Consider the following 22,199-nt stretch of genomic DNA (forward strand, 5'->3'; position numbering starts at 1 on the left):
AAAATACAGAACACATCAAAGTTGTTCTGTTCGATGCCAGAAGTTTTAAAAATAAATTGACAGATCTCAAGGCAGTCACACAACTTGAACACATACATATCTGTGTTGCAGCAGTGACTTGCCTTAAATGTTAAGACAGCGTTCACTCTTTACTAGTTTTCAGTGCCTGTCATACATTTAGAACTGTTGGAAACTGTGCAGGAGTGTCAACATTTAATGAAAAATGTTATGTCTTGTTTTGTTTACTATTAATGAATTTGTATCTGTGATTGTTTAAAATGTGAATATTTAATAAAGGTGTTTAAATATATATATATTTGCCAGAAACTCAGTTATATCCAGATAGATTCTCATGACACAAACTGAACTTTATGAACTTCCGATTTCCTTAAACAAGACAAAGTATAAATCCATACCCTATTATAGATCACATTCTATATCCCTGGAGGGACATAAAAGATTGCTGAACTACACATAAATAAAATACCTTTTTGATGGGTGACTTCAAGCATCTACTGATTAACTGGACCACATACATCTTAATGAGTAGGTATGCCTAAAGGTTCTTAGTCTTAGTAAATGCTAATTCCTTTGTACAAATAGTTAATAGTGAGGTTCAGTCTGACACCTTGGAAGTTGAGATACCTCTATGCAGATATCTTCTACCCAGGTTTATGAAACTTAAGCAATATTAAAAGAATATGGGGACAATTTTACTGGCAATCCAGTGGACACAGGACTCCAGCACCCCATAAAATAAGCCTACAGGATGCCTGAAACAGTTACACAAACCCTAAGAGAGGAACTGTAGGATATGTTGGAACATGAGTCTAATAGCTATGGGCTTCACTCATAATGCTGGTCACAACGAAAAGATTGCAGCACCAGATTCTTTGTGGACTACACAAAACTAAGATATACACAAAGACAGATCCTAACCCCTATGCCCAGGCTCAGATGAATCTTTAGAGCAGCCAGGGGGCTAAGCATTTAACCATTATTGATTTGACCAAGGGTTACTGACAGAGTCCCTTGACACCTGCAACCAGGGAAAGGTCAGCATGTATAACCTCATTTGAGCTATGTGAGTTTACAAAAATGATCTATGTAATGAAAAATACTGTGTTGGCTTTTCAGAGGTTAGTAGATTGCATCATAGCAAAAATGGGAGATTGAGCCTTGCATATCTGGATGACATTTCCAGCTATAGCCAGTCATGGGAAGAATATGTTCAGCATGTCAGAGAGGTGATGGGCAGGACTGCAAAGGACAGGGTTGACTCTCAAGGTCAGCAAGTGTGAGATGGGTATGCCAGAAGTATCCGATCTCAATCATAGAGTGGATTTTAGAAAGATTAGTCTAGAATCAACCGTGTTTGAAGCTATTCAGGCTGGCCTACATCTACTACTAAGAAACATGTTACAACATTCTTAGGGACAGCAGGTACTACAGGAAGCTTATCCCCCAGTATAGTCTGATAGCCACTCCCCTTATAGACCTTACCAGGAAAAAATACCAGACAAGGTTGTCTGGACGGCTGCCTGTGTGCAGGCATTTTAAAACCTCAAGGAGGCTTTGAGTGGACATGCTTTACTTGTCAGAACTGATATATGTATGTGTGTGTGTGTGTGTGTATGTATATATATATATATATATATATATATATATATATATATATATATATATATATATATATATATATATATATATATATATACATATGTGTGTGTGTGTGTGTGTGTGTGGATCTACTTCACTTCACCTAAAACTCATTTGACTGACTTTCATTTGACAGACACCCAAATTACCTAAATTTCAAATTACTGACAACTCATTTGATTGACTCTCATTTCACCGACAGCTTACAATGCTGAATTTCAACATACTTATACTTAGAACACCAATAACTAACTCTTTCCAGAACTTAAAAACTACTTACTTACCCTCTTAACAGAAACTGGACAATGTATGACCAGACTAGGTGGGGGGGGGCTACGCACCCCAACTCCAGGATCGCAATACAGTGAGGAAAAGGGCATATACCTTTAACTTACCTTACAGTACTCTACACTCTGGCACTACTGCTGGGAACGCATGAAACATTCACCAAATTACTTTAGATACTTCCCATAAAAATGTAAAGAGACAAACCAACATTTAGAAACACTACAACACTACTTTCTACATGACTATCGGTATTCTGACAGTCATCACTGTAAGTTACAGTAATTCTTTTTATCATAAGCAAGTCACAGGTGAAGAGAAACCCACAAGTCTATATCTTAAAAGTCAGTGAAATGAGTTGTCAGTAATTTGAAATTTAGGTCATTTTGGTGTCGGTCAAATGAAAGTCAGTCAAATGAGTTTTAGGTCAAGTGAAGTACACCCATATATATCTCTCACACACACACACACACACACATATATATGTATGTATATATATATATATATATATATATATATATATATATATATATATATATGTATGTGTGTGTGTGTGTGTGTGTGTGTGTGTGTGTGTCTGTATATATATATATATATATATATATATGTATACATACAGATATATGGGTACCATTCACTCTGGTGAACTGTCAGTTCATTGATAGAGCAAACTGTTTGGGAAATTTATCAAAAATACTCATTATTACATGATGACGATATCAAAAGAATGAATATCCAGTCCATTGTGTACAAGTAAAACAAGCTTAGGTTGGGATTAGGAAACACAACAAGTTTCAGCATTGGAGGTAGAAGTGTATGTGTTTGTGGATGAGGGTTAGAGTAAGGATTAAGGGTAGTGCTGTGCATGTGTGCTGCTTGTGTAGTGTGTGTGTGTGTGTGTGTGTGTGTGTGTGTGTGTGTGTGTGTGTGTGTGTGTGTGTGTGTGTCTTGAGTAGCTGCAGAGTTATGTAAATGTCTTTTCTAAGATAAGGTATGCCACTGGGACTAGGGACAGGAGGAGGATTAGAGCTAGGATTTTTGTTAAGGAAGGGTTAGGGTTGGGATTAGGGACAACAGGAGGATTAGAGCTAGGTTTTTTGTTAGGGAAGGGTTAGAGTTGGGATTAGCACACATTAGTAAGTGATACCTTTGCATAGAAACTATTACAGAGGCTTTTTTTGCTGATGTGTTCAGATCTATGAAGTAGAGAGTATATGAAGTATATAGCTTTGACTGTGCAAAGGCAGCTGTGATGATCTTCAGCCTGTATCCCATGCCATACGGCCCTCATTCCATACAGAAATAACGAGGTAGTCTGTTTACCACTGATCAGAAAGTACTGATATATACAAATATTCATGTCTCTGGAACCTTAAATGCTACTACACAAGTCTAAATTGCAACCTCTTCAGTGCTAACTAGTCTTTAAATTGGTAGCATTCATTAGCTTCTATGTCTTAAACTGTAATGTAAAAGTCACAATAATACAGTGAATATTAGTTTTTGTACTATATTGTAAACAACATACAATACCCAAGCAATCACTCAACTATACACATGCTGTCAGCAACAGTTTGTTCACACAGCTATGAACTTTAGTATCTAAGCAGTTGAGTATGTTGTTTGATTAACCCTTCCCTGTACTCGTCTTATAATCTGCTTCTCTCCATCATTCTTCCTTCTATAACCATAATATGAACTCTACCTCTCATACTAAGACAGCACTCACTGTGTCTAATCATGTAATCTGTAATATTTCTTTAAATATCGGATTAGAATTGTCCTAGATCTCATTTATCACATACTAATCTATGTAACAAATAATATGACTATTGACGTTTTTCCTGACATATTTTCTCCGACTACATGTTTTGCAGTGTAACGTGATACTTTCTGATTTAAAATATCTGTACTAGATTTCTGAAAGATTGTGATTATGATTGTAGAGCTTTCCTCCCTGGGCCTCTGCTGAAAATGGGCCCTTTCTCCTCAGTCTGACTTTCCCAGTAAACAAATGTCAAAAAATGACATTCAGAGAAATATGAAAGTATAACAATCTTATTAAATGGTATATAAACATTAATATATTTTTAGTTGCAATAGACACACTTCAGTCATCCATGCTTTTGTGTCCTCCATCATGTAAGCATTAAGGTGAAATCTTAAAGCTTATCAATTGACCTGAAACTGGGTAAACTGATTACAAGTGTTACAGATAAGGGGTGTCTGCAAAATAATTTGACTAAATTGACCATTTGGGCACAGGAGAATAATATGTTGATAAATACATCAAAACTAAGCATATGAGATTTGGGAGACAAAATGAAAGGTGAATATTTAATACAGCACACAGTGATTGAAACTGTAGACTCATTTAAGGACCTGGGTATATGGGTAGATTCAGCTATGAGTTTTTCTAATTATATCAACCAATTGGTTAATTATAGTAATAGAACTATAAATTGTATAAAAAGATTTATAAAGTCTGGGAAATCAAACATAATGAAGTCATTGTTTATTAGCTACATTAGACCCAAACTTTAATATGGAATAACAATATGGAAACCCTACAGGAAAACAAGCATGAGTAAACTGGAAAGAGTACAGCAGAAATATACCAAGGGCATCCATGGGTGTGAAAATCTAAGTTATTATAAAAGACTAAAATATCTGAACTTGTATAGTGTCTCATAGATATTTAAGAGGAGATCTTATTCAGGTATATAGGGCATTTAGGGACAACTACCTCTGGGAATGTTTGGGGTTATCAAAAAGTACTAGAGAATCATCAGATAACCTATGTAGAAGATTCTATAGCAATGAAAAGTGTACTCATTGGTTCTCTGACAGAGTAACTGATGCTTGGAACAGAATACCAAATTACATTAAAGCAAGTACTAGTTTAGATATTTTAAGAACAGCCTGGACATTTATTATGGGAACAAGTGTTTTGGTATATTGGCAAGCTAGAAGGACATTAATGCCCGTGCTTGAAATGTATGTATGTATCTTTCAACAGCTTTTATGTAGCATGATTTTAGAATTGTTAGCATAAATATGAAAAGCAACATTTAAAAATTGGAGACATCACTGAGGTTATCCTACTGAACCCCCTGGAGGAGTTGATAAGGTTAACTGTCTCCCCAGTTTTAACAATTGATTAGTAACTAATGAATCAGTTAGTGACATTAATAAGAACAAATGTCACATGACAACATGATTATCATGAACCAGTACTGTCTTTCAAGTATTAAAATTTTCTGGTGGAAATGGAGAACACTGGACCTCACCCATGGTTTTGCATAGATGTCAAAATGTTACAGAAGTAGCATAGCTTGTCACCAGCTGCTGTAAAATTCTTACAGTTGTTCCCCTTTGGTACTCTAGGACACTGCTATAGTTCTTTCCCACTACTGAATGTATGCAGCAGTGAGAACTGTTATATTGTCTGTTTCTGAAGGGTCATAACTAACTGCAACACGGAAGGGGTAGCATTAATGAAACTAGGTAGCCACTCTACTGACAAATGTACACCATGAAAACAACTTACTGAGGCATATCTTTAAACTCTGTCTGATTTTGCAGAACATCTCTAATTTTTCCCTAACCCTCATCATTTTTTTTTTTTTGATTTTCTGGTAAATAGAGGATTAGAATCAGTCAGTAATGCCTAGCACTAGAATATCATATTTCTTATTGTTTGTAAAATGGGTTTTGATGCAAAACGCATCGCTCTATTAACTTTTTTTGAGTGAATTAGAATAATATTTAAAAACTGTGAATGATTTTGGGCAACTTACCACCCCTAGTGGATTTTGGCCAGAATTCTTCAGTAAAGAAGTTGAAACTAAGACATGGTTTAAAATGATGGAAAGCAGTCAGGTTTGCAAGGCTAAAACACCTTTCACATTTTCTGACAGCTACTGCGCAGGAGGAAAAAAAGGGTAAAAGTATCTCAATCTTCATCCAGAAGAGACTCACTTCAAGGTTGGTAAAGTGGTTCTATGCACTAGAACTCCTTCATGTCAATAGGCAAGTACTAAGCTAGCTACCCTTGTGAATCATTTAAACCCTAGCCAGTTCCTTGTGTCTGTGAGATAAACACCTTAAACATTATGTGAACTCCCATCTTGTACAATATATTAGCTAGCTATAGAACTCCATATATGTCCCAAGAAAGCCACAACACCTATCCACAGGAATTAGAATCAGTCAGTATTAATCCAGTACCATTTTCCTAGATAATCTAAACTATCCATCTATAGACTGGTTCAGCTACACCACCATTAGTGCACAAGTAAAAAGATTCCTGGACTTCATCAATACAAATGCTGTGGAACAGTTACTCAAAGTAACCACTAGGGAATATCAACATCTTAGATCTTATCCTTACTAATACAGGGGGCATCTTGCACCATTACTTGCATATCTTGTAAGGACTGACCATAAGGCCATATCTTTTGAATTAAAATTGAAACCAGATACTCTTTCTACCCACGGTACCTTCAGAAATATCTCTAAGACAAACTAACTACTCCTAAGTGAAACATTGGCAAGCTTCAAATTCCCACTAAAGATCGATAACCCTACTGAATATGTGGAAGTAAACACCACCACATTATACCAGCATGTAAACAGCTGCATAGATGTACCTGTACTCTGTAGGAACAAGTGCGGGGCAAACCCCAGAAACAAATCTATGTAATGAAACCATAATATCAAAAAGCTTTACAACAAATGGAGTAGAATTTTGACCAAAAGTAATTCCTAAAATGATACAGCCCTCATCACTGAAATGATCAACTCAGGAGTGTAATAAAATCCACCAACGCAAGACAATCACAAATTATTTTTTAGTTATTACTTCAAGCCAAGAAAACCACTAAGTCAAAGGTTGGTTCAACAACAGATACCCTTCAAGAAAACAAAAGAAGTAAACCAACCAACCACAGCAGATAAAACAAAGTTTGAATTAAAACAAAATGGTAAGTGCTTTTGCGCAATAAATGTGCTTCTTCAGACCTACTGGCCAATAAATTCATCTCAAACTTTACCCCTTTCCCCCATTCATCTGTTCTACAGGATATACTTGAAAGTGACCCACCTCAAGTCCCAAAAGCACTATCAAGTGCTAACAATACAGCATCAGTGGGTCCTGACAATATCCCAGATGCACCTTAAATAGCATGAAGTATGATTTTAAACACATCCCTAACAACACTGTTCAGTCTCAGCCTCCGTACAAGTTTAGTTACAAGTAAGTAGAGCACAGCTAGAGTCATTCCTCTGCATAAGGGAGGACATTCCACTGACTCAGACAGTTACAGACCCATAAGTCTGACCAGGCTCATATGCAAACTATGGAAACACTTATCCTCTAAGTAATCGATAAGAACATGGGAACCTCCAAACAGCAGACCTGTCAAAGTTTGGATTTGTCAAGAGCATTTCATGTTTCCTTAACCTGGAAGACTTCTTGGAAAGGCCACCAGTGCAATGGATGAAATTAAAATGGTACACAATGGATACTTCATCCTGGCCAAGGCTTCTGACACAATTCCACACTCTGGCTCAGTAGAAAAGCTAAATAAACTTGGAATAAATCTCTGTATCACCCAGTAGATTGCCAAGTGACTCACAGCTAGGAAACAGGAGGTCAAAATAGGGGAAACTACTACCACCACAAATGGACCAGTCAGAAGTGGACTCCCCCAGGGTCCAGTGCTGGGACCTCTCCTGTTTGTCATCTACTTCTCTGAAGTAAAAGCCAGTACCAAAGAACTGTGGCTGACTGAGTCTGTAAACAACTGCAAGCTAGGAGCAGTTATTGAATTCCCAAATGACTTAGCCATCCTGCTGGAGGGTTTGTCCCAAACAAATATCTGGTGCCAGAATCATGGATTGAAACTTGATATCAAAAAAGCATTATTGTATGCTTTGGGAAGTCATCTTCCATGGTGAACAACCACATTGACAACACACTCCTGAGAGTTTACCCAATCTTTTGGGATTTGGGAACTTATGTGGATAGTGACCTTACTTTTGACCAACATATGTCCTGTGTCATTAAAAAAGTCCTTCTATACTGTTCATCTTATAAACAAAGGGATTGTAACTAGATCTAGAGGTGTCATTGCCCCCCTTTCTCTTTAGACCAATCATTGAGTATGGCATTGGTCTGTCTACACATTTGCAACAACTATAATGCCCACAGAGATAACTTATTAAAAAGATATAGGGCCTAAATATGTCTTACATGGACCTTCACATAGCCCTGTCACTATACTTAGTATCATACAGACAGCTATGAGGTGACCTATGTCTGGCATACAAGACATCCTCTGGCTCCTTACTGATGGACCTACTTCACATCAGCAAGTCTAATGGCATCAGCAATACTCAGTCCAGGTATCTAAACCGCTTTTGAGGGACATGTATATCTTGCAGAGAATAGCACTGCTCTAGAACAAATTCCCCACTAATGTAAAATAAAGGCTCTATATTACCATGTCGACAGGGCTGTTCATCGAACGCCCTTACGTCGGCACATATATACCAGAATATCAATATTTTGAATGGCCACAAAAGAGATTTTTTTCCCAGGGGAAAAAAATCACTGGGCCAACAAAAATCAAAACAAACTGACAGGCACAATGAAGTGGGGAGCTCTGCCCCTCACACATACCCCTATTTAAATATACCAACTCTGAGATCGCACAACAGTGGAGGAAATGGCAAATTCCCAACAACAGCTGAGCGATTTTTTTCCCCTGGGAAAAAATCGCTTTTGTGGCCGTTCAAAATTTTGGTATTCCAGTGTATATGTGTCGACATAAGAGCATTCAATAAACATTCCTGTTGACATGGTAATATAGACCCAAAATAACGCTCATCACTGTCCATGTTCAAGCACAGCTTGGATCTAAGGATGAGTAATGAACAATTTACCCATGGACTCCCCCCATTTTACTGACAGACAAAGGCAGCCATAAAATGCTTTATCTCTCACATGCATCCTCTCAAATTATTTACAGTATGATCCCAGTTATTCTCACTAGGGATAACATAATTATGAAGTATAGGATGGTAAATCCAATCTAACACTAAATGGGATATGTTAATTGAAGTGCCAAATGGGAAATTGGCTAGGCTTAAAATGAACCACAAGGGCAACTAGCGTAATACTTACCTACGAACCCTTGAAATTATGAGAAGTATGAATTTAAGCTGTATTCTGCTTCATAAACAATTCAAGCTGCTCAGGAAGAGAGGGAAGCTGCAGTGAAAAGGATAACATTGTTTTATTTATTATTGATACTTTTTTAACATTCAGTAATAATCCTAGCAGATTGCAAACAAGTTCTTTCTATCTTTTTTTACAGGATATATAAATTAAACAGACATCATTAAATCCCAGCATCCAATGCAAAACATTGCTCACATAGCAGCATGTAGCTATCACAGAGAACAACAGGCTTCACATAACAACGTCATTCTGTATTCTGGATCCACACTTACACAGTTTCCTGTGTCCTCATTTATCACCAGATTTCAATACTGAATACAAAGTTACAAATTTGGGCAGCCCTCACTGAGTTTGATATATATTATACACTGATGACAGTTACAAAGGAAAACAACCTACCAATCAAGACTTTAAAAAGAATGCACTGGTTGTGAGCAATGTTTATACATAACTTATAGTTCTCCCTCTCATTTTCTTAAACATCTGTGCTGCAGTTTCAGTAAGTGTATAGTAAGGAAAAGAAATAGCCTTTATGTTATTTTTCTTGCTGAACAGTAAATGGTCCAACCATCAGAAAACTTAAAAAAAAAAAAAATAATTACAATCATTAGCAAAATATCCCCTGCTTGGAGACCGATACTGAATAGCCTCTGTAGGTGGGTCTGACAAGTCTTGTTTCAGGCTGACAAGTACGCAGCTGGGCCTCATGGAAGTAGTTTTCTTGGCCTCAGGTAGTACTTTGAGGACTTGTTCTTGGGCGATTTGAGGGGGAGGTATAGATGTGGGTATGTGATATAGGAATATAGGGTGGGGGTTAGCTATAGTTGTTCAGTAGAGGATTTTTAAATCTTCTGGATTTAAACTATGATGCCATTTGCTATTAGATCTGTGCAGTGCTGTGCATTGCTTCTAAGGTTTCCAACATAGTTAAGAAGGCTTTGTAGTGATCCTTCACATGGGTTGTTATTTTTACTTTATATCTGGCTTTGGTCGATTTGATCAGGGTGCTGAGTTCCCTGTTAAGTTTAGTAAGAGCATTTTTTAGCATCCTGAGAGTTAAATTTATATTTGCAGCAATAATATTTTCTTTATCATAGGGCTTATTTATATTTGAGTTCCACCATAGGGATCTATTCTTAAATTTGGTGTTGTATTTACTTCACAGGGGAAATCTTTGAATCCTGTACCCTTAACAATTCATTAATACTGCAGAGCTTTAGTCCTCTGCAACATCACTAGGTACCTTTGTTAGGGCAATTGTTTGCTTTGTCTCTACATTGTTTTGAAATTATGTCTGGTTGTATATAGCATGATGGGTGTCACAGTACTACAGTACTTTTGTAAAAATTACACAGCATTGCTAAGGACTACATTAGTATAGTGAAGAAATACAGCAAACTCTCATGTCTCTCTCTCTCTCTCTCTCTCCATATATATATATATATATATATATATATACGGCAGTAAAATGACTGTGCATTTAGGCAGACTAGCACAGTAGTAAAACTAGGGTCTATATCACAACGTCGAACGCACAGGTGTTTGACTGTCATATCGAACCGGCAAGTTCGAAATGTGAAAATAGCGAAGCTGCGGAACACCAAATTTTTTCCCAGGGAAAAAAAATTGGTGGGCCATTTTCACAGTTTTGCTATTTCCTCCACTGTGGTGCAATCTTGGAGTTGGTATATTTAAGTGTGGGGGGTGTGGAGGGCACAGTCCCCCATGTTGGGGGGTCACCCCCCACATTAGTATAAGTTTAAAGTGTACGTGTTTTTTTGTTTTTGTACCAGAACATTGATTTTTTTTTTCCTTCGGAAAAAATCACTGTTCTGTGTGCTCGTACTTCTTGCATTTTGAACTTCCCGGTTTGATATTACGTCATTCAAACACATGTGCATTCGACAACATGCTATAGACCCATAAAACTACCCATTGTGAACTTGGACTGCAGGCACTTATTTTTAACATAATGCAAGCTGGCAATCTTACCTTCATTGCTGGCATGATAGCGATACTGTTGCTGAGGGCCGTTTCCATTAGTGCTTTTACTTTTGGCAAAAGTCTGGTGGTATCTAAATGTGTAGATGCACTACCAAAGATGCACATTCTTTTACTCAGAGGTTGAAATTGGTTAAATTAACTAGGGAAACACTAGACACATGGCATTGTGTTGCACTGTAACAGAACAATCCAGCAGTATGTCTCACATAGGGAACAAGAGTAGTACAGTCTGTAGTTGCATGCTGAAGGTCAGATATTTACTTATTCATTTGTTAACCAGGTAGGTTGATTTGTCAGTAACCTTTTCTCAGCAATGACCTGACCCGACTAGAGACAGAGATCTGTTTGATTTCAAAGTACAGATAGGATACATAAAGAATGTTAAGTGAATATGTGGAATGAAACAGAAGGTGGGCATGATATTTGGAATAATATATAATATTCTTTAAAATTATTAAAGGGAGTACTATAAGAATACAGTAATAATGCAACTGAACTACATAATTAAAATAACAATGCATAAACCAGAGTAAAGTACTCTCGAGCTTTGATATACCAAAAGAACCCTTGATTAGAGCATTTATGATATTCAAAAATAAGTGGGAAGTCTTAATTATAATTATAATTTAAATAACACACAGAACTTCACAATAGGAAACAGACCTTCAACCAGTAGCCAAAAAAAAGAGTCAAATAAGTCCAAATAATCCAAACAAAGTTTTATTGTAGACAATAATCCAAGTAAAAACTGTTTTTACTTGGATTATTGTCTACAATAAAACTTTTTTTGGATTATTTGGACTTATTTGACTCCTTTTTTGGCTGCTGGTTGAAGGTCTGTTTCCTATTGTGAAGTTTTGTGTGTTACTGGTTTTCGTTACTTCACTATACACCCATTGTTGTTTTTCATAATAAATAACATAACCTATTGAATGTAAGATAATAGATGTCTGCATGGCATGCAAAACAGATGATAATAACTAGAAACGTAAATTATTGCACAGACTCACACGATTGCTGCTACGGCATTTGGAGAAGCATGCTCACTGTTATGATGGCAGGAATAATGTATGCTCTGAATGTTCTGCATATCTGTGGTTGGATCCTTATGTAAAGCAGGTAATCAGAGAACTGCTTCAGTACAGCATGCAGACCCATCTACACATTATAAAAAACATAGCTGCATAGGAGACATACACTATGCTATGATATATGATATGCCTGCAGATCATGTATAGCTAAGACATGTAATGAATTTCCATATAAAACTACAATACATTGAATGGAAAAGCACAAATACCACAGCTCTACCAGAGTATACGATTATCTTCTCATGGTATCATGTATATGTTACAATAAATTCATAATCATTGTAACAAAAACAGTAGTGCAATATGTCAACACACCCAGACATAACTATGGACACTCAAGCAATGTATTCTTGGAGGGACACATATATGCTTTCTTGAAGTTTTGGGGTACATCTGATGTTTTCAGGATGAATAATTCATGTCACTTGTCTCCATATCCCAAAATGAATAACAAGATTTCAAACTCCACTTAACTTTCAAAATATTAATTAACAGTGGAATTGAATCCACTGAATCCATTAAATCCATTGGTGATCTTAACAATGTAGACTTACGTCACTTTTTTTCTCATGGGCTCAGCCTGTAATTGATCTGTTGTGATCAGTGTTATACACTGATTAAGAAAACATAAATAAATAACTCCTTTCACATGAAACACAAAGCCTTTCACACCCCATGCATACAGGGCTTCAGCTCTGCATGTATTGAGTTAATATAAACAAACCTGAGGTCATGTATCTGAAAGAAATGGGAATCCTGCAACAAACATATTCTAATAGACAGCATATTTGATTTAAGAATAATCACAGAAAAATCCACACTACCCATGTTATCAGGAAAGAGTAGCACTTGAGTACTAAAGTAACCCCTTCCCCCCACACTGAGATATTTGGAGTACAGGAAGACAGTTACATTGGTGTAGCAGAACTAGGTTATCCTGTCAGTTGTTAGAATCATAGGATCATAGGAGATTGCTAGGCTATCAACCTGGAGGTCATTTCAAACCTAGATACTTCAGCCCAATGTAATCCCATAGAAATGTTAGTTAATACCCAAGATTGCATTTAGTAATGACTGCCCATGTCTAGGATGGTTGCAGGCATGATTTCCAGCAAGAATTTATGGTGCCCCATCCACTCATCCATTTTACTTTTGAACAGTGTCATAGAGGTGTTCTGTTTCACATGAATATAGGTAGTCTATTCCAAAGATATGACAGTCGCTGGGAGATAAATCTGTCCCTCTGGCATGTCCTATTTAAGCTGCAGGCCTTACTCAGGTCTCTAGAACAGACAGCCCTAGTCCCATTTGATTTATGGATATACAGCAAGTTCATTAGGTTTGGGTCTGAGATTGCTCTGTAAGCCAGGCATAAGTCTCCCCAAAGAAGTCTATATGATACAGAGTAAAGCAACAGGGACTTTAGTCGGTCTGTGTATATGGCACATGCTGGAGTCCCTTGATCTTCTTTGTTAGAAACCTCTGAGGTCCCTCCCATTGCTAAAGGTGGTTTGTACGGTACATGCCGAACGGGCTGTTGTACTCAATTATGGGTGAGATTGATGCTGAATATAGAAGGGTTATAACCTCTTTTGTTCTTGAGGCAATGCCTTTACTAATCAAGTGTGTTACATAGAAAGCCTTCCTTACTACAATAGACACATGGTGGTTGAAGTTAAGGTCATGATCAACTTGTGAATCTAAGTCCCTTACTGTTTTATGGATACTTAGGGTATTGTTGATTTGATAGTGTGAAGGGACATTGTTTGTGTTGAAGGGAATGATGATGCATTTCTTTGCATTCAGTTTGAGACCATGACTAGGATAGCAGTCATTGGTCTGCATAAGACCCTCCTGGAGTATGCTGACATAATTTGGGGATTCAATAATTGCACTCATTTTGCAGTCGTCTGCAAACATGGTCAGTCACAACCCCTTAGTTTTGACCTGAACTTCTGACAAGTATATACCAAACTGTAGGGGGGCCCAGCATTGACCCCTATGGCACCTCACTAGTAACAGGTCCGATGGTTGATGTGGAGTCACCCACTTTTATAGTGTGTCTGGTTTGTGAGCCAGTTAGCAACCCATTTTACAACGAAGGAGTTTACATCCAGTTTGCTAAGTTTATCGGTAATACCTGAGTGTGGAATTGGGTCAAAAGCCTTTGCCAATTCGAGGTATGCTGTGTGCACAGATTTGCCCTCGTCAATGGCTCTGGTCACATTTTCAAAAAAATCCACAAGATTTAACAGGCAAGATCTGCCCTTGATGAAGCCAAATTGGGTAGGATCTAGGGTTTGGAGGTCACCTATGTCTTTATTTATGAGGTCCATAATTATACATTCCATGGCCTTACAGATGAGGCTGGTCAGGCTTATAGGTCTGCAATTCCCCCATCTGTTGCTAGGCCACCTTTGTGGAGGAGAATAACTGTTGCTGTTCTCCTTTCTGCAATAACAAAGCCTATGGTTAGACTATAATTGAAAAGGGTACTTAATGATGATGCTAGTTCATGTTTTAGCCTGTTTAGAGGACAGCCTGGGATGCTGTCTAGTCCCATAGAGGCTGTGTTTTTACCTTGGACAGGTTTTGATGACCTGTTCTTCATATATGTAGGGTAGGGGTGGGAGATTGAGGCAATATTTGTGATAGATTTAGAGGGCATGGGGGTGGTGAAATTTTTGCCAAACCTATCCACTGGCAGGTTTGCTGTCTCTGTGGGGTCAGTGTGTGGCTTACTATTGGTCACTAGTTTTGTACATGCTTGAGTCCTGCCTTTTAGGCTATGTACATAGGTGTAAAAGGCCTTAGAGTTATCCTTGGCTGTGCTAGCTAAGTTTTTCTCAAAGAGGCCCTTAGAGGATTTGACATATTGTCTTATTTGCCTGTTGAGGCTGTGGTGGGTGCTTTTCCACTGTTGGGGTCTCACCTTTATTTTCATGGAAAGCAACTTTTTGCATTTATTGTAAAGTTTGTTGATGTTGGATGTCCACCATGGCAGAATGTTTTTACTTGGGGCTCTGGCTTTGATTATTTCTGGTACAGTTGAGTCTATACACTTATGCACGTGGTTGTACAGGGCTTTAGTGTAAGCTTTGATGTAGTTACCATTTCCAGCTTAGGGGTGAGGCTCAGAATGCATTTATACCTTCATCTAGGAGAGTAGAGTTTGCCTTGGTGAAGTTTTTAGTCTGATTTCACCCTTTGTGAGTTCTATTGTTAGTGTCAGCTCAAAGGTGACTAATTTGTGGTCAGATTTACGTAATGAGGGTCTGACAGTTATGGTAGTACATCCATTTGACATGTTAGTGAGGACCAGATCTAGTATCTTTGTTCCTTTTGTTGGTGTATGAACAATTTTTTCCAGGGCATGTGAGTTAACAAAGTCAAGGAACTTTTTCACTAGTGGGTTAGGGCTTACATAGGTTTCCCAACTGAAGGTGAGATAATTGAAATCCCCCATAACCAGAGTGTTTGGTAATATTTGGCTTGTCTCCAGTTTGGTCAAGTAGGCTTCATGCGTGTCATGACCCATGGAGGGGGATCTATAACCTTCTACAACATGAATGGGCGTTTTACCCACCGTAACCTGAACTTGGAGTAACTCCATGGAGTTGTCCAGTCTAACTAAACAGGAGGTGAATTTATCTCCAATACAGGTAGAAACACTACCTCCTTTGGTTCTCACATGTTCATTTTGTGGTCTGAAGGTGTGGAAGGCATTGTGTCCTTGCAAGGCCGGGGTACTTTCTGAGCCTTTAAACCAGGTTTCTGTGACTGCACAGACATTTACATCTTCAAGTGATAGAAGTGCTTCCAGGGTGTGCAGTTTTTATTTAAGTTCCTAACGTTTAGCAGCATGACCCTTATTTTGTTATGATTGGCAAATTTCATATCAGTAGGTTTGTTTTCGAGACCCTGCCTAAAAAAGACACTATGGGGGAAGCAAAAGCCTTTGAGAGCAGCCAAAAGTCTAGAACTGCCAAGTGCAAACCATTTCTGGCAAAGCAGCGAGGTTTGTCGAACATGGCTTCCTAGGCTGACAGGAACTGGATCCCCTTTGAATGACACCAAAAACTAAGCCAATTATTGAAATCAAAATTTTTTTGTTGATATTGTGGCATTATTCTAGTTGAGGATAGTATGCTGCTCAAGGCTGAGACACGTACTCAGAAAGCACAATCATGTATCTCTTCATATAGTCCAGTGAGGTACATCTCAGTTCATTCACTCTAACATGAACTATGACAGAGTCATAATGGTGCATGCTGCTGAGAGACCTGACTGCATGCATGATCTGATGAATCCTAGCACCGGACAGGCAGCTGACTGACTTTTTCTTTGTCCAACTGGTGAATGGAACATCCGTGTGTATCACTGTTGAGTCTCCAATGGCTACAAAACTTGGTTTTTGACTGTTACACCTTATGGACTTGGTAGGTGAGACACTGGTGTTGATATGTGTTATGGGTGCTATGGGAACTGTGTTAGTTGTATCAGTCTTGTGTTTGGGGGTTCTCTGGTGGCTTGGTAGGTTTGAGGGACCCTCTGTATATGATGTTTTTTGTATTGGATGTGTATTTTTGTGTATGAATAGTGGTGCTATGTGCATGTTTAGTAGTGGGGGGGGTTGACAGCCTCTTATGTGTTGCTGTTTTGAGTACAAGAGAGCATGGATTCAAGATACTTGGTGTAGATACATCTCTCTCACACTGTACTAAAGTGAGTTATTAGTAGAGGGTTGTTGGTGTACCTGAGGCAATTGCTACACTGCTTCAAGAGACCCAGGTCAACAAGGTTAGCAGGAAAAAGAAGAGTGGTCCAACTGTCTTAATGCTGGGTTGAAGACTATTGTCACTGGGGGGAGGCTTTTCAGGATCAATCAAGGAAGAACTCAGTGGATGGATATTTCTGTCTGTTTTTTTTTTTTTTTTTTGTGGTAATTTAATAGATTTCATCTCATTAGCAGTATTTCTTTGACTGGGAAAGTACTAAGTACTGATGCGCTACAGCTGTAACTAAAAGAAACTCTGTTGAATTAATCTATCTGGCTATAGCACACAATTGCATGCCAAGGAATGGTGCTGCATGATGTGCAAACAAGCAAAAAACTGCTCAAATGCAGAGCTTAAATAGCAGAAGCTTAAAACTTTAAAAAACTTTAAAAAGGTTCAAAAGGACCAATGAGGATGCTTATTCCAAGCCATAGACCAACCACCCTTCACAAGACATGTTCCAATCAGCATAGTCTTCTCACTAGAGTGCAGAAATGCCACTTCAGGGTGGCAAGGAAAATGTGCTCAGAACAAACATCCACTACAAACAGACCCACATGCAGCAAAAATGTTTCTGGGCTATGCTACAGCTACTAGCTGCCCTAGTTTACACGGGAACTGCTAGAGAATGTTTAACACAGCAGATAACAGGAGTGAGACACTAAAAAAGTAGTTAAAACAGCAGAAAATCAGCAAAGTGACTCTAAGAATATTTTAATCACCTAACAAATCAGTCATTATAACCCTTCTTGGTGGGAAAACCAGAACAAGTAGAACAGATTACCTTGCAACAGTAAAAAGCATCAGCAAATACTTAAACACTGAAAATAGCAAAAACTAGCTTAGTAAGAAGTGACAACAGCAATAGAATTTGGTTACAGAAAGGCAGACAATTGCAGTACAACAGTATAGATTAGTACACAGTATATAAATACAGTATTAAAGTAGGTGACAGGCAGTAAAAAGTGCAGTAAATAGTATAAATAAAAAAACAGGTAACTTATGGTTTTTGGCAGCTCAGAAACTTCTAGTCATCTGGTATCTCAGCTCAGAGCAAACCTATATTTGGGACTATGCTACAGCCACAAACTACCCTGGTTTTGGTGGGAACCACTAAAGAATGTGAAACACACCAGAAAAATAGTAGTAAGACACTAAAAAGATATTTAAAACAGCAGAAAATCAGCAAGGAGACTCTAATGAATGTTTTAAACAGCTAACAAATAAATTATTATAACCCTGCTTGGTGGGAAAACAAGAACAAGCAAAACAGATTACTTTGCAGCGGTGAAAAACACCAGCAAATACATAACAAACAGGACAAATAGCAAAAATAGCTTAGTAGACAGTGAAAACCAACAGAATTTGATTTAACAGGCACTGCAAGGCAGACAATTGCATTACAACACTGTAGATTAGTACACAGTATATAAATACAGTATAAAGTAGGCAGCAGGCAATAAAAAGTTCAGTAAATACTGTAAATCAACAAGAAAAACAGGAAATGTATGTTTTTGGAAGCTCAGAAGCCTCTAGATGTCTGGTATCCCAGCCCATAATTGTGGCTGGTAGCCCACCTCAGTTCAGCTTGGTATAAACAAGCAGGAACCTGCTTAAATGCAGAGCTTAAATACCAGAAGCTAAAAACATGAAAAAAATTAAAAAGGTTTAAAAGGACCAATGAGGATACTTATTCCAAGCCCTATACCAACCACTCTTCACAACACAGATTCCACTCAGCACAATTCTCACACTAGAGTGTAGACAGGCCCCTTCCAATCCAAAATGTCTAGAAAACATGCTCAGAACAAACAGCCACTACAAACAGACCCAGATGCAGCAAAACTGTATCTGGACTATGCTACAGCTACTAGCTACCCTAGTTTCAGCAGAAACAACTAGAGAATGTTTAACACAACAGACAAATAGCAGTGACACACTAAAATGCTATTTAAAACAGCAGAAAATCAGCAAGGAGACTATAAAGGATGTTTTAAATAGCTAACAAATCAGTTACAATAACCCTGTTTAGTGGGAAAACCAGAAAAAGCCAAACAAATTACTTTCCAAGACTGAAAAACACCAGCAAATACTTAACAAACATTGAAAATAGCAAAAAGATGTTAGTAAATAGCAAAAACAGAAACAGAATTAGGTTTAACAGGCACAGTATGGCAGATAATTGCAGTGCAACAGTGTAGATTTCTACATAGTATATCAATACAATATTATTGTAGGCAGCAAACAATAAAAAAGTGCTGCAAATAGTATAAAAAGTAAAAAAAATAGGCAGCTTTTGTTTTTAGTAAGCTCAAATGCTTCTAGTTGTCTGGTATCTCAGCTCAGAGTTGTGACTAGTAGCTCACCTCAGTTCAGCTTGGTACAAACAAGCATAAATCTGCTCAAATGCAGGGCTTAAATACCAGAAGCTAAAAACTTGAAAAAAAAATAAAAAGGTTTAAAAGGACCAGTGAATATGCTTATTCCAAGCTCTAGACCAACTACCCTTCACCAGACAGGTTCCAATCAGCACAATCCTCACACTAGAGTGCAGAAGGGCCCCTTCCAATCCATGATGGCCTGGAAAACATGCTCAGAACAAACAGCCACTACAAACAGACCCATATGCAGTAAACCTGTATCTGGACTAGCTACTCTAGTTTCAATGGGAACCACTAGAGAATGTTTAACACACTAGAAAATAGCATTGAGACAATAAAAAAGTGTTTAAAACAGCAGAAAATCAGCAAGGAGACTCTAGAATGTTTCAAACAGCTAACAAATCAGTTATTATAGCAATTTGTTGGGAAACCCAGAAAAGGCCAAACAGATTACTTTCCAAGAGAGTGAAAAACACCAGCAAATACTTAACAAACATTGAAAATAGCAAAAAGATGTTAGTAAATAGCAAAAACAGCAACAGAATTAGGTTTAACAGGCACAGTATGGCAGATAATTGCAGTGCAACAGTGTAGATTTCTACATAGTATATCAATACAATATTATTGTAGGCAGCAAACAATAAAAAAGTGCTGCAAATAGTATAAAAAGTAAAAAAAATAGGCAGCTTTTGTTTTTAGTAAGCTCAAATGCTTCTAGTTGTCTGGTATCTCAGCTCAGAGTTGTGACTAGTAGCCCACCTCAGTTCAGCTTGGTACAAACAAGCATAAATCTGCTCAAATGCAGGGCTTAAATACCAGAAGCTAAAAACTTGAAAAAAAAAAATAAAAAGGTTTAAAAGGACCAGTGAATATGCTTATTCCAAGCCCTAGACCAACCACCCTTCACCAGACAGGTTCCAATCAGCACAATCCTCACACTAGACTGTAGAAGGGCCCCTTCCAATCCAAGATGGCCTGGAAAACATGCTCAGGACAGACATCCACTAAAAACAGACCCAGATGCAGCAAACCTGTATCTGGACTATGCTATAGCTACTAGCTACCTGAGTTTCCACTGGAACCACTAGAAAATGTTTAACACAGTAGAAAATAGCAGTGAGACACTAAAAAAGTGTTTTAAACAGCAGAGCATCAGCAAGGAGGATGTAAAGAATGTTTTAAACAGCTATGAAATCAGTTATTATAGTCCTGTTTTGTGGGAAAACCAGAAAACACTGAACAGATTACTTTCCAAGAGTGAATAACACCAGCAAATACTTAACATACAGTGAAAATAGCAAAAATACCTTAGTAAACAGTGAAAATAGCATCATAATTTGGTTTAACAGGTACACTAAGGCAGGCAATTGCAATACAATGGTGTAGATTAGTACACAGTATATAAATACAGTATTAAACTAGGCAGCAGGCAATAAAAAGTACAGTAAATAGTATAAATAAGCAAAAAAAAACAGGCAACTTATGGTTTTCTGAAGCTCAGAAGCTTCTAGTCATCTGGTACCTCAGTCCGGAGTTGTGGCTGGTAGCCCACCTTAGCTCAGCTTGGTACAAACAAGCAGAAACCTGGTCAAATGTAAAGCTTAAATAGCAGAAGCTAAAAACTTGAAAAAATAAAAAGGTGCAAAAGGACCAATGAGGATGCTTCTTCCAAGCCCTAGACCAACCACCCTTCACCAGACAGGTTCCAATCAGCACAATCCTCACACTAGAGTGCAAAAGGGCCCCTTCCAATCCAAGATGTCCTGGAAAACATGCTCAGAACAAACAGCCACTACAAACAGACCCAGATGCACCAAACCTGTATCTGGACTATGCTACAGCTACTAGCTACCTAGTTTACACAGGAACCACTAAAGAATTTTTAACACAGCAGAAAAATAGCAGTGAGACACTAAAATGGTCTTTAAAACAGCAGAAAATCAGCAAGGAGACTCTAAAGAATGTTTAAACAGCTAATAAATCAGTTATTATACCAATGCTTCTCAGAAAAACAAAAACAAGTGAAGACATCGCTTTGTAACAGTAAAAAACATCAACAAATACTTAAACAGTGAAAATAACAAAAAGAGCTTAGTAAACAGTGAAAACAGCAAATAAATTGATTTAACAGGCACAGTAAGGCAGACAATTGCAGTACAACAGTATAGATTACTACACAGTATATAAATACAGTATTAAAGTAGACAGCAGGCAATAACAAAAGTGCTGTAAATAGTATAAAAAGCAAAAAAACAGACAGCTTATGTTTTTTAGATGTTCAAAAGCCACTAGTTGTCTGGTATCTCAGCTCTGAGTTGTGGCTGGTTGCCCACCGCAGTTCAGCTTGGTACAAACAAGCAGAATCTGCTCAAATGCAGGGCTTAAATATCAGAAGCTAAAAACTTAAAAAAAAAATAAAAAGTTTCAAAAGGACCAATGAGAATGCTTATTCCAAGCTCTAGACCAGCCACCCTTCACAATACAGGTTCCAATCAGCACAATCCTCACACTAGAGTGCAGAAGGGCCCCTTCCAATCCATGATGGCCTGGAAAACATGCTCAGAACAAACAGCCACTACAAACAGACCCATATGCAGTAAACCTGTATCTGGACTAGCTACTCTAGTTTTAGTGGGAACCACTAGAGAATGTTTAACACACTAGAAAATAGCATTGAGACAATAAAAAAGTGTTTAAAACAGCAGAAAATCAGCAAGGAGACTCTAGAATGTTTCAAACAGCTAACAAATCAGTT

The sequence above is a fragment of the Protopterus annectens genome, chromosome 11.part0 (assembly GCF_019279795.1).
Source record: "Protopterus annectens isolate FY-2018-M chromosome 11.part0, PAN1.0, whole genome shotgun sequence".
In the NCBI taxonomy this organism is placed as follows: domain Eukaryota; kingdom Metazoa; phylum Chordata; order Ceratodontiformes; family Protopteridae; genus Protopterus; species Protopterus annectens.